Genomic DNA, 13,338 nt, shown 5'->3' with positions numbered 1-13,338 from the left:
AAAATGGTTGTCTCCAACCTCTATGAATTGGTGGTTCTGTGTTTCCCATTAAAATGTCCTTAGATTTACAGAAGTAAGAACATTTTGAGTCTAGTAGCACTCTGTTGAGGAGGACACTGGTTGAGCATGAGGTTGGCATGTGAAGGAACTCAAGAATTTGTCTTTCCTGGTGTTGAGTCAGACCACACTTAACTACAAAGACTGCTCAGCCCTGTGGACAGATTCTGCTCTCAACTAGGATGGTGTAAATGGTCCCTATTCTCTTCTCACTTGCTGCCTGTGATAGGGCATGGAGCAATGGATGGAAGCTGCAGCACAGGAGGTTCCACCTCAACACAAGGGGAAACTTCTTGACTGGAAGGGTCACTGGCACGGGCATAGGCTCCCCATAGAGGTTGTGGAGTCTCTTTCTCTGGAGCCTTTCAAGGCCTGTCTGGCTGTGTTTCTGTGTGCCCTGAGCTAGACTGTATGGTCCTGTTCTGGCAGGGGGGTTGGACTGGATGATCTCTTTGTGTCCCTTCCAACCCCTGACATCCTGTGAGCCTGTGATCCTATTTCTTCACAGTTTTACATTGCAGAAGAGGAGAAACTCTGCTGCTTTGCTGAGAGCAGTCACACCTTGAGTGCTGTGTCCAGTCCTGGGCTTCTCAATTCAAGAGAGATGTTGAGGTGCTGGAACATGTCCAGAGAAGGGCAGCAAGGCTGGGGAGGAGCCTGGAGCACAGCCCTGTGAGGAGAGGCTGAGGGAGCTGGGGGTGTGCAGCCTGCAGCAGAGGAGGCTCAGGGCAGAGCTCATTGCTGTCTACAACTACCTGAAGGGAGGTTGTAGCCAGGTGGGGTTGGTCTCTTCTGCCAGGCAAGCAGCAAGAGAACAAGGGGATAGAGTCTCAAGCTGTGCCAGGGGAGGTCTAGGCTGGATGTTGTTAGGAAGTTGTTTTCAGAGAGAGTGATTGGCATTGGAAAGGGCTGCGCAGGGAGGTGGTGGAGTCACCATCCCTGGAGGTGTTCAAAAAAGCCTGGCTGGGGCTCTTAGTGCCATGGTGTGGTTGATTGTCTAGGGCTGGGTGCTAGGTTGGGCTGAATGAACTTGGAGGTCTCTTCCAACCTGGCTAATTCTATGAAAACTCCACTGCTTTGCCAAGTGACTTTAACACAGGACTCCACTTCTCTGCTGAGTGTGCATCTGGTCACCGACTTGGGTCAAAGTTTCAGCCTCTGTCTTAATGCTTTGTAAATGTTTTCTGAACCACAATGATATTACAGAGAAAGGCAGTGTGATTTGATTTGGTAAATATTGATTTAAACTAATCTGGTTTAAAAAAAAAAAGGGGGGGGGAGGGAAAAAAATCCAACTTTTTTTTTTGGTAGTTGGTTAAAACTGAGAAATGTAAAAGCACAGCAGAAAAGCTATAACACAGAAACGAATACTAAACCTTTACAGTGCTGTGCTTCAGTCCTTTTTTTTTTATCTCCTCCCTTTTTTTTCTCTTCCTAATTCTGCTTTAAGAAATGAATGTCTGACCTAATAGTTCATTTCTGCTCATCTGTCACGTAAGTCCTTTTTATTTCTTGGATTAAGTGCTGCAGACCTAATAAATCAACGCTGCTCTTTTGGCCCCCTTCCAGCTCCTGTTGTCAATCTGGGCAACGTGCAATGTGTAGTGTTTTAAATTCTGCAGACCTGCAACTTTTGGTTAACTTAAACCTCTTTCTTTTTTTTCTTCCCTTTTTGCTACAACTGGCTTAACTTTTAGGATGGTTTCCAGTTTTCCATATACCTTGGGTGGGGATGATTTTAATATCTCAAACAATTGTTTAATTACAGTGTAAAAAAATGCTGCCATGCTTTCCTCCCCCCCCTCCCCTTAAAATATAAGGGTTATGTTATCTTGCACTTTCTACTACTTATTCTTGTCATAAAGAAACTTAAGCCTCTTTTAGAGGCAAGAAAAAGCACCCAATGAACCCTAACCCCTCTTTTCCTAGCTTACATTTACCTCTCTTTCTAAGCTGCTCAAAGTTCTGTGTTATTAACATGTGTTTTCTTTTTTCTTCCTCTGCTATGGTTGCCTGGGTGGCTAGATGTACATATCCTGAAATGTTGGGGTTTTTTTTTTTTGTTTCAGTATTAATTAAATTGAACTGTGATGCAGTGTTAGAAAGAAGGGAGAAATTAGAGATGTGCCCCCAACTGCAGCACATAGCAAAAACTCTTTGTTTTCTTTTGGGGGAATGAAACTGGTTCGAAATTACCGATGGCTTTGTTAAACACAAGGGCTGCTAAAGCTTTGCCAAAACAAAAGGGATTGTGAATCTGCTCTGGATTTGGGGTAGATCATAGAATCAACCAGGTTGGAAGAGACCTCCAAGCTCAGCCAGTCCAACCTATCACAGTATCATCAGGGTTGGAAGAGACCTCACAGATCATCAAGTCCAACCCTTTACCACAGAGCTCAAGGCTAGACCTAGCACCCAGCCCTGTCCAATCAACCAGACCATGGCACTAAGTGCCTCATCCAGTCTGTTCTTGAACACCTCCAGGGACAGCGACTCCACCACCTCCCTGGGCAGCCCATTCCAATGCCAATCACTCTCTCTGGCAGCAACTTCCTCCTAACATTGAGCCTAGAGCTCCCCTGGCACAACTTGAGACTCTGTCCCCTTATTCTGTTTCTGGGTGCCTGGCAGAAGAGACTAAGCTCCACCTGGCTAAAGCATCTGCCCTTCAGATAGATAGATTCATAGAATCGTTAGGGTTGGAAGGGACCACAAGGATCATCTAGTTCCAACCCCCCTGCCATGCCCAGGGACACCTCAAAGATCAGGCTGTCCAGAGCATCTTTCAGCCTGGCCTTAAGCACCTCCCTGGGCAACCCCTTCCAGCATCTCATCACCCTCATGCTGAAGAACTTCTTCCTATTATCCAGTCTGAATCTACCTCCCTGGGCAACCCCTTCCAGCATCTCATCACCCTCATGCTGAAGAACTTCTTCCTATTATCCAGTCTGAATCTACCCATTTCTAGTTTTGCTCTGTTCCCCCCAGTCCTGTCACCCAAAAAAGTCCATCCTGGCTTTTCTCAGACTGGATAGTCAGGGTAGAAGCCAAGGATGTATCCTTCTATACACTTCTTGTCCCTGCAATTCAAATATCATCACTTCTACCCTTAAATACAAGTAGTTTGGCTCTTCTCAGATCTGGAGTTATGCTCTGTGTTGTCCAGCATATCCCTTTATCAATATTTATGGAGAGGAGGTGTTGGTTTCTTTGCAGGAAGCCCTCTAGCCAGCTTATCTGTGCATAGCTCCTTACTTATCAGCTGCCTCCACCATCTTTTTTTTTTCTCCTGGTATTTATGGCAAGATACCTGCTACTCCTGAAGGTGAAGGGAGAGTGCAGTTAGCTGGGCTTGTACAGCCTCTCTGATTCCTCTGTGCTTCAATCCTCAGCAGAAAGAGCTATTGAACCCTGTGGTTGCTCAGATTTGCCATATATTCTTGATGTCTAACATACACTTGGTGTAGTTATCTGGACTGCTTCTAAATGACCTTTTTAATCTGTGATTAAAACAATGTAGCACTTGTAAAACGTAACCTGAGTTCATGAAATTCTGCTACACTGCAGTGAAGGAAGATGCTGCAGAGGAGCGGATTAGCCTGTGATTCATCACTCCCAGTTCTAGAGCTGAGGTTACTACAATGTGCTTTAGGGAGTGATAGATTTGGTAAGGTTGGGAGAGACCTTTAAGATTGTCAATCCAATCATTAACTCAGCCCTGTCAAGCTGCCACCAAACCATGTCCATCAGCACCACATCAATACATCTTTTAAATACCTCTAGAGATAGTGACTCTGCCACTTCTCCTGGGTAGCCTGTTCCAGGGTTTTGCAACCATATCAGGGAAGAGACTTTGCTTAATAAGTAACCTAAACCTCTCCAGGCACAACTTGAGATCATTTCCTTTTGCTGACCCCCACCTTTCTCCAACCTTTCAGGGAGTGGTAGAGAGCGAGGAGGTCTCCCTTAAGCTGCTTTTCTCTAGACTAAATAACCTGAGTTGCTCCTCAAAAGATGTGTTCTCCAGAGTCTTCACCAGCTTCATTGTCTTTCTCCTAACATGCTCCATAACCTCAACAGCTTTTGGTTATTTTAGTGAGCATTGTAGAATCATGGAATTGTAACGGCTGGAAGGGACCATCAAGGATCATTGAGTTCCATGTGCAGGGACATCTCACAGTAGATCAGGTTGCTGAGAGCCACATCCAACCTCCAGGGATTATGTTTTTTATCATAAAGGTTTTACTTTTGATGGTAGCAACATAGGTATGGGTGCATGAAATGTTCTATCCATATGTCTATCTGATCTAGAAAGCAAGCTTATATTTGAGCAAATCCTATTCAGGTTCCTGCTGAAAATAGCCTGATGACCCAACAGCAGCCCTCCCTCAATGCCAGGCACAAAGATTTGAGTCAGTTGCCAAAGTCTGGCTGAAGCTCCGGGAATGCTCACTTCTCACCATCCATTGGCAGAGGCCAATGGGATGAGATTTAACAAGGCCAAGTATAGGGTTCTGCACTTTGGCCACAACAACCCCAAGCAGTGCTACAGGCTGGGGACAGAGTGGCTGAGAGCAGCCAGGCAGAGAGGGACCTGGGGCTGCTGGTAGATAGTAGGCTGAAGATGACCCAGCAGTGTGCCAAGATGGCCAAGAGAGCCAGTGGCATCCTGGCCTGCATCAGGAATAGTGTGGCCAGCAGGACAAGGGAGGTTCTTCTGCCCCTGTGCTCAGCACTGCTCAGGCCACACCTTCAATGCTGTGTCCAGTTCTGGGTTCCTCCATTCAAGGGAGATGTTGAGGTGCTGGAAGGTGTCCAGAAGAGGGTGACAAAGCTGGTGAAGGGCCTGGAGCACAGCCCTGTGAGGAGAGGCTGAGGGAGCCTCAGGGCAGACCTCATTGCTATCTACAACTACCTGAAGGAGGTTGTAGCCAGGTAGGTGTTGGTCTCTTCTGCCAGGCAAGCAGCAACAGAAGAAGGGGACAGAGTCTCAAGTTGTGCCAGAGGAAGTATAGGCTGGATGTTAGGAGGAAGTTGTTGTCAGAGAGAGTGATTGGCATTGGAATGGGCTGCCCAGGGAGGTGGTGGAGTCGCTGTCCCTGGAGGTGTTCAAGAAAAGCCTGGATGGGGCACTTAATGCCATGGTGTGGTTAATTGGCTAGGACTGGGTTCTAGGTTGGCGTGGATGATCTTGGAGGTCTCTTCCAACCTGGTTGATTCTATGATTCTACCAACAGCAGCAGATGCTGCTAGAGAGGCAAAGCTTCTCCTGAAAGGAGACCTCTCCAAGACTGCTTCTTCCTATCTCTTTTTTTCCATTTAGGGGAAGGTGAGAGCTCTCTTAGGAACCAGAAGTATAGGCAAAGTCTTGTGATGAAACAACATTGTTTACCTGAGACAAACAAAGAGAGAGAGAAAACCTCTTCCGTGGGATTACTGGGAATGCCTTGGGCATCCTCTGTCAGTCCCTACAGAGAAATGACATTTGCAGGCAGGCAGTGTTTGCACCATTAGTCAAGCCCATTCTGAAGCCTGTCTGATTTGGAGAGATGACCATTTATAGAAGACTCATTGTCCACTGACCGCGGTCGCAGTTATCTGGGCGAAGCGATAGGTCAGACGGATGTCATCTGCTCTTGTTCTTTGCTGAAAAGCATCCTACCCTGTTCAAAATGGTGGGTGTGCATTTCAACACCATGGAAAAAAAATTGCTTCTTTCCTAAGCTGGAGCATCAATTTTTGGCTTCACAGAAATCTTCAATAATATCCCTAAGAGTTTGTAATGGGAGCCAAGAGTTATTTTCTGGTTATTAATCTTTCTTCCCTATCCCAAAACATCCCCAAACTTTTGTTTAGCTCTCCAATCTCTCCAGCCTGCTGATTGCACTGTGCTGGGGCTGAGAATGTTTCAGTTTATGTAAGCAGTCTCTCTGTTTAAACTCCCATGACAGATCTTTTTGCTTTGTTTACAGCCAAATAACAATGCAAACATGTCATGCTATGGCCCCAGCCGCGGTGTGCGGCCGTTGAAAAGGGCACTCACCAAATTGATTCCTTGGTCTTAGCCTCTTTAAAACTTATTAAAAGCATTTCATTGTGCTGCTGTGGCTGTTAGTGAGGGAAAATAAGCCTCCCTTATTTACATAAGGCTGAGAGCTAGTCGCTGTGCCTTCTCAGTCCTTAGTTGTTTGGTTAATCAGAAAGCTGTGCTGTTGCAGCGGGTTTTGGAGCCTGCAGCTCAGGCAGGAAAAAAACCCACACATGGCATAGTGGTGAAATGTTTCACTGCAAGCCCAGATGCTTAAACTAAAATCATATCTTTTAAATCTGTTTACAGCCTTGAGATATTGAAATGGTTTGGATGGATTCGATTAGAAACTCTTTCGTAGCTGTTGCAGTATTGGGTAACTCAGACGTCAGTGTGAGGCAGCTTTCTGGGCATAATTAATGCTAAATGACAATTTGCAAGGGAATTCATCCAGTCTCTTCTTGGTTTTCCATCTGGTCCTTATCATGCAAAGATGGCCAGTCAGCAGTATTCAAGCTGTTTTCATACAGTCCTCCCCAGCCTCTCTCTGCACAGAAGACTCCTGCTATGTATCCTTAATAAAGTTTCCTAACTTCCCTAGCAACTTCCTTTTGCTCTTCTGGGAAAATAAACCACCTTGTAGTTGGCATAGTATGATATGTTTTAGTCTTCTCCCTCACGTGGACCTGGATCACCTCGTAAGGACTCTTTCAACTCAATGCATTCTATGATTCTATTTTAACACACTTTTTTTGGGGGGCATAGGTTATTGATGCAACCTGGGCTCTGGCTCTATTTTTGCCTACAAACAGCACCCTACATCTGAAAATCCTACTGATAAATTTCTCAGCCTTCGTCTTGAAACTCATTGAGTAATTTCCTTCCACTTCTTTGCCTGCAGTGTGGAGTACTGATGTAGGAATGGTGCTCCTCTTCTGCTTAACTATTCATAGAATCATAGAATCAACCAGGTTGGAAGAGACCTCCAAGTTCATCCAGTCCAACCTATCCCCCAGCCCTATCCAATCAACTAGACCATGGCACTAAGTAACTCATCGCATCTTGTCTCGAACTACTCCAGGGACAGTGACTCCACCACTTCCCTGGGCAGCCCATTCCAATGGCAAATCATTCTCTCTGGGAAGAACTTTTTCCTAATATCCAGCCTATCCCTCCCCCAACACAACATTTCTTCCTTCAGCATCATCTTCTCCTTAATGAACGCTCTGTTTATGGCAGATTTCTGCCTTATTAGAGGGATTGACAATCACAGTGTTGCAAAAACATTTGCCATTCACTGCTTGCTCCTTTTACAGAAATATAGAGGGTAGAGAGCTAGCAGATGTTTAAAGTTCTCTAGAGATAGCTTTTTCTTGCCTTTTTCTCCCCTGTATGCACCCCAGGATCCCATTGGCCTTCTTGGCTACAAGGGCACATTGCTGTCTCATGGAAGTTATCCACCAGCACTCCCAGGTCCTTCTGCACATGGCTGCTCTCCAACAGATCACCTCCCAGCCTGTACTGGAGCAGTGTGTTATTCCTCCCTAGATGAGGTTATTGAACTTCATTTGGTTTCTCTGTGCCCAGCTCTCCAGTCTTAATAAACATTTATTTGTGAGAGGAGAATGTGCAGCAGAACTATCAATGAAGGAGAAATCCCATTCTCATGCCTGAGAAAACTTCAGGCAATTTCTCGAGAGGAAAAGTTCTTTGGGAAGAAAACAGAAGCTGTGAATCATGCCATGAGGTATTAAAGAATTTACAGGGCACACTAAGAACTTTCCTATCAATGCATTTCCTTAAAGATATTCAACAAAGGAACTATTTCCCTTCCCCACTTTCAAATTTCAGCTTTCTCTTCTTTCTGCTTTTTGGCAAGAAAACTACTTGAAAAGAAAAAAGCAAACAACCAAACCCAACTCACAGAGCTATAGCTTTGAGTGTAAAATCCCTGGATTTCTTGCTTTTTATTTTCCTGCTTCTCAGTTGGTTTAGAGAGAATTTTAAAGCATATATGCCCCAAATAGTGAATATTAAAAGAAAGAGATTATAAAAAGCAATTGTATTAAAGTTCTGGGTACTTGCAACCTGTGACTTTTGGAAGAGCTACAGCAGAACTGCAACTGTGAACCTAAAATTTTAATCTCCCACACTGCTCTAGAGTAAAACAACTTTCTTGAACCTTGGATTTGCTATCAGTACTTTGCTGATTCATCAATACAAATGCGTCTCCAAGAGTGATGATTGAAGAGAGAAATTCAGACTCTCAGGCTCCTGTTGGAGAAACTTTTCCTCTATTTAATGTCTCCTGAATTCCAGTTAATATTCATTGAGCCTTGCATGGTTAGAAGTGTGAAGGAATTAAGGAAAATGCTTTAGGATTTCATCTGCTTCCTTGGAAAAAATCCTCATCAAGTGACACTGGGATTGAGTTGCTGGGAGCAGGCTGATTATGGGAATTCTCCAATTCAAGTTTTGGGTTTATTCCTGTCCTTAATCAAGGCTCTCTGCTGTAGCTTAAACAGTCTGAGAGCTTGTGGTGGTTTGCTTGTGGTGGTTTGCTTGTGGTGGTTTGCTTGTGGTGGTTTGCTTGTGGTGGTTTGCTTGTGGTGGTTTGCTTGTGGTGGTTTGCTTGTGGTGGTTTGCTTGTGGTGGTTTGCTTGTGGTGGTTTGCTTGTGGTGGTTTGCTTGTGGTGGTTTGCTTGTGGTGGTTTGCTTGTGGTGGTTTGCTTGTGGTGGTTTGCTTGTGGTGGTTTGCTTGTGGTGGTTTGCTTGTGGTGGTTTGCTTGTGGTGGTTTGCTTGTGGTGGTTTGCTTGTGGTGGTTTGCTTGTGGTGGTTTGCTTGTGGTGGTTTGCTTGTGGTGGTTTGCTTGTGGTGGTTTGCTTGTGGTGGTTTGCTTGTGGTGGTTTGCTTGTGGTATTTCTATTTCTTTTAATAATAACAAGAATTTACTTTATACATTTCTAGGGGCCTGGCTCATAGAGGTCAAAATGGATCATTCTAAGGTCATTTTTATCTTGAAATGTTGGAGGGGAACAGAGCATTACACAAGAGCAGCCTCAACCTTCAGAATGATCAACAGCAGTAAGTCTGACTTCTAATTAATTTTTTTGGATGGTTTTGTTTTCTATCCTTTCTTTTCAGTCTCTCTTTAGCTTTGAATTTCCCAGTGAATTGATCCAGTGAATTGATCCCAGTGAATTGATCCAGTGAGATCTTTGAAACAAACCTACCTGCGCATTAACATCCTCTGTAAACAAATATCTCTGCCAGGATCACATCTTTTTGTTCATTAGGCACACAAAATCTTGCACCAATAAACCAGGTTTTGAAATGGCACAGAAAATTTGTGCTTTCCTGTGGAGATCAAGCACATTTTCCATACTTCATGATTTGACTAATATGACTAATGGAGAGGATAAATTGAAACCCCTAACTTATAGGCAAAGCTGTATTTTAACCTCCCTGGCTTCTCATCTGCTGTAATAGATGGGACTTCTCTATCCTCTCAATTGTGTGCTGCAAAACCTGTTAGTGTCATAGAAGATTACGGGGGGTGGGGTCTGTGGAGAAATTTAGGCTATATTTTACATACATGAAATTGCTGAAAGTTGCACCACATGGCTCAAATAATTGCTGCAGGGGAGTTGGGAGCCACCTAACTCAAGGTAAGCTACCTTTAGACCCTTAAAGGATAAGAAAAGAGGGCATGAAAAGGTGCAAAAGAAAAACTCATTTACTCAAATGTTTAAATATATTATTCTATCTATTTCTATATATAATCTATACAATATATTTAAATACATAATTATATATATCTATAAAATACATATATCTTTTACGTATATATCTATATAAATGTATAATATATATGTACTTTATATATAGCAACAGGTTTTTGGAAAGGCAGGGAGGAAGAATGTTCTGGATGAGGCCACAAACATGATCCAAGGGCTGGAGCACCTCTGTTATGAGGTTAGGCTGAGGGAGCTGGAGCCATTCAGCCTAGAGAAGAGAAGCTGCCAGCAGGACCTTAGAGCTGCCTTCCAATAGCTGAAGGGATTCTACAGGAAGGCTGCAGAGGGACTTTTCATAGGGCTGTCTAGAGACAGAACAAGGGGGACTACATCCATTGAGCTTCCTATGATGTTGAAACTGAATAGGTAGAGGCAGGGAGACACCAGATGAGTCAAGCATGATTTCTTCATGGTAAATCCATGCTAACTACTGCTGATAAACTCTTCCAAGTACAGTCAGTTTGTATTTTTTCCCCCCACTTACATCAGTGGTATTTCTGGTGGGGGTTTCCTTTGTGCTTTGGCCTGAGGCTTGTCAAATACCTTTTCTATTTTATGATGCTGTTTAAAATATAGTAGAGATGGTCCAAGCTAATTGTGTTGATAAGATTATGAATTGGGACCTAGGTGGGAACATCTGGCATAATCCCAGATGAATTCTATTTAAATTATCAAATGCAGGACTGTTCTTATTTTCTATTCCCACAAATCATTTCAACACATCAGCTTCTGATAGTTCTTATTTCCTTTTAGTGTGTTTGGCAATTTTTCTCCCTCTGTGTCTCTTTCAGTAGTGGTTTTTTTTTTTTTGATTGTGACTACATTTTATAATACTGATAAACTTTAAAGGCTGTGTCAGCTTCAAGAGTTCTGTACATGCCCTGTGCAGCTTCCTTGTATTAAATGGGACCACTGGACTCTTTTTACACTAATGCTTATGGTATCCTGCCCATTTGTCGTTAGCACTGCAGACAAAGTTCATGTGCTCCAATTAAACCCAACACAGTTCCAGTATCTAAATGCCTTTATATCTCCAAGTCTTCAACTCTTGTGAAGCTGCTCTGCCTGCCACTGCTGCATCTCCCACCACAGAACTTTGCCAATTCCCTCTGGCCAAAAAACTCACTCTTGGAGTGATAAAATATATTGGGCATGTATTTTTTCCCTTCCCTTCCATAGGCAAAGTTTAACAAGACCAAAGCCTGTTGTACAAATAAAAAGAGCTAAAGAACTGAAAGAACTTGCAGCAAAAGCAGTTTCAGGCTTCTTTAATTATCCACGGATGCCAAAAGGCACAACAAGGAGGAGATTCATATCAAAAAATGTGACAGATCATTGTTTTTTCGTATTCTATAGCGAGCCTGTCAGTAAAAGAAACTTAATATAGACTCTCTCATCACTCTCTGCCATCTCATTTAACTTTGCAAGTGATCAAGCAGTGCACCCTAGGAAAATTTGTCTTCTTGAACTCCATCATTTTCTGACATGGAGAAATGTGTTGTGCTGGGAAAGGGAATGAGGAGAAGCAATACCAGCACTTGTGGAGGATTCTCCTCATACAGGCTGCAAATAAGTCTTTCATTAAATGCTACAGTGGAAGTGCAGGAGCAGCAGCATGGTGCTGTTGGATGTTTGACTCTTGAGGGGTTTGCAAGATGATTTATGCCTACCTTGTTGGATCATAGGATTTTTATGCTTGGAAAAAACCTTTAACATCATCATCAAGTCTTTCACTTGAGGGTGCCAGTGAATGAGAAGCTCAATATGAGTTGTCAGTGTGTTCTGGCAGCCCAGAGAACAACCAGAGCCTGGGCAGCAGGGTGAGGGAAGTGATCCTCCCCTTCTGCTCTGCACTGGTGAGGCCCCACCTGGAGCACCACATCCAGTTCCACAGCCCCTGGTACAAGAGGGCTATGCATGTGCTGGAAGGTGTCCACAGAAGGGTCACTAGGATGCTCAGAGGGCTGGAGCTGCTCTCTCTACTATGAGGTGAGCCTGAGGGAGTTGGGGCTGTTCAGTCTGGAGAGGAGAAGGCTTTGAGGTGACCTTATTATGGCCTTTCAGTATGTCGAGTGGGCTACAAGAAAGCTGGGGAGGGACTTTCCAGGCTGCCAGGTAGTGATAGGATTAAGGGGAATGGAATAAAGGTAGAAATGGGTAGATACAGACTGGGTGTTAGAAGTCCTTCAACATGAGGGCAGTGAGAGCCTGGAGCAGGTTGCCCAGAGAAGTGGTGGAAGTCTCATGCCTGGAGGTGAGACTGGAGGAGCATCCCAACCCGTGAAGGTTGTTCTGAGGGCTGGCTGAAAGCTCTTGGAAGCACAGGGATGATATGGGAAATGCACTCTTCCTTCAAACGCCTCTCTCCAGCCCTCTTAAATAAATGATGTGTTCATGATCTTTTAACATCAGTAACAATTTGTTAGTCATATTACACTGTAGAAGAGAGAGGCTGGGAAGCCATCTGAACCATTTTAAAACTGAAATTAGCCACCATAAAGTGCAGAATAAAATTATAAAGACTTTCTTGTAATACAAAATTCATAGAGACAAAACCCCTCTAATTTCCTGATGGATATATGATATTAATGTAACGGATACCTCAGTGTAGTTAAATTGCATTAAATGGTTATTAATGCTTGAATAAACTTCAAGGAAGTGGGTACTGGTTGAAATGGGATAATATTTTGTTCTGCTAAATTATATGTTAATTGGTATTTCCTCTCTTCTAAAAGGACCTAAAGGGCTTAATAAAATATGGGGTAGAAACATTATTATTTTTTTTTTCCTTTTCTTTCCCTTCTTGAGATGTTAAGTCTAGAGTTGAGCTGGAAACATTTCAAATCCTTCCCAGAAAACTCTTCAGAGCTGCTGATGACATGGCTTACAGGACTGCCCAAAGTAAATAATTATGGCTTTTAGGCATTTAGGAGCATGCAAGGCAATGTGCAAGAGAGGGCAAGGAAAGTTGCAAGTGAATTGTTTGCTGCTTTATTTGCACAGTTGGAATGAAACTCAGAATCATGGAATGGTTTGGGTTGGAAGGGACCTCGAAGATCATCTAGTTCCAACCCTCTGCCATAGGCAGGGACACCTCCCACATAGAATCATAGAATGGTTTGGGTTGGAAGGGACCTCAAAGGTCATCCAGTTCCACCCCCCTGCCATAAGCAGGGACACTTCCCACTAGAACAGGTTGGTTAAGGCTTCATCTAAACTAGCTTTGAATACCTCCAGGGAGGGAGCATCTTTGATTTCTGGGCTAAAAAAGGAAGGAAATTAAAAAATGACCTCAACATCCATTTCTGCCTGATTCAGAGAGGTATCAGCAAATCAGGAGAGGATTGTGTGAGAGCCTCATTTAATAGTTCTTATTCAGCTGGTTGAACTTCCCTGGAGTGATTTGTTTTTTGTTCCTTCTTTGTAGAACTGCTTATTTAGTATCTGAAGGGGAC

At 43.6% G+C, this 13,338-nt stretch overlaps 1 long non-coding RNA gene across 1 annotated transcript in view; it reads left to right on the top strand.

Annotated features, from left to right (window-relative positions):
• The window catches only part of LOC135187517 (uncharacterized), a 113,633-nt gene that overhangs the window by 27,681 nt on the left and 72,614 nt on the right, over nucleotides 1-13,338 (top strand). The window contains exon 2 of the long non-coding RNA XR_010307356.1: nucleotides 9,054-9,170. This is a non-coding gene — a long non-coding RNA (uncharacterized LOC135187517). The remainder of the gene's footprint in view (nucleotides 1-9,053; nucleotides 9,171-13,338) is intronic.

The sequence above is a fragment of the Pogoniulus pusillus genome, chromosome 2 (genome assembly GCF_015220805.1).
Source record: "Pogoniulus pusillus isolate bPogPus1 chromosome 2, bPogPus1.pri, whole genome shotgun sequence".
NCBI classification, from domain to species: domain Eukaryota; kingdom Metazoa; phylum Chordata; class Aves; order Piciformes; family Lybiidae; genus Pogoniulus; species Pogoniulus pusillus.
Note: the sequence above shows the minus strand (reverse complement) of the source record. Positions and strands in the feature narration are given on the sequence as shown.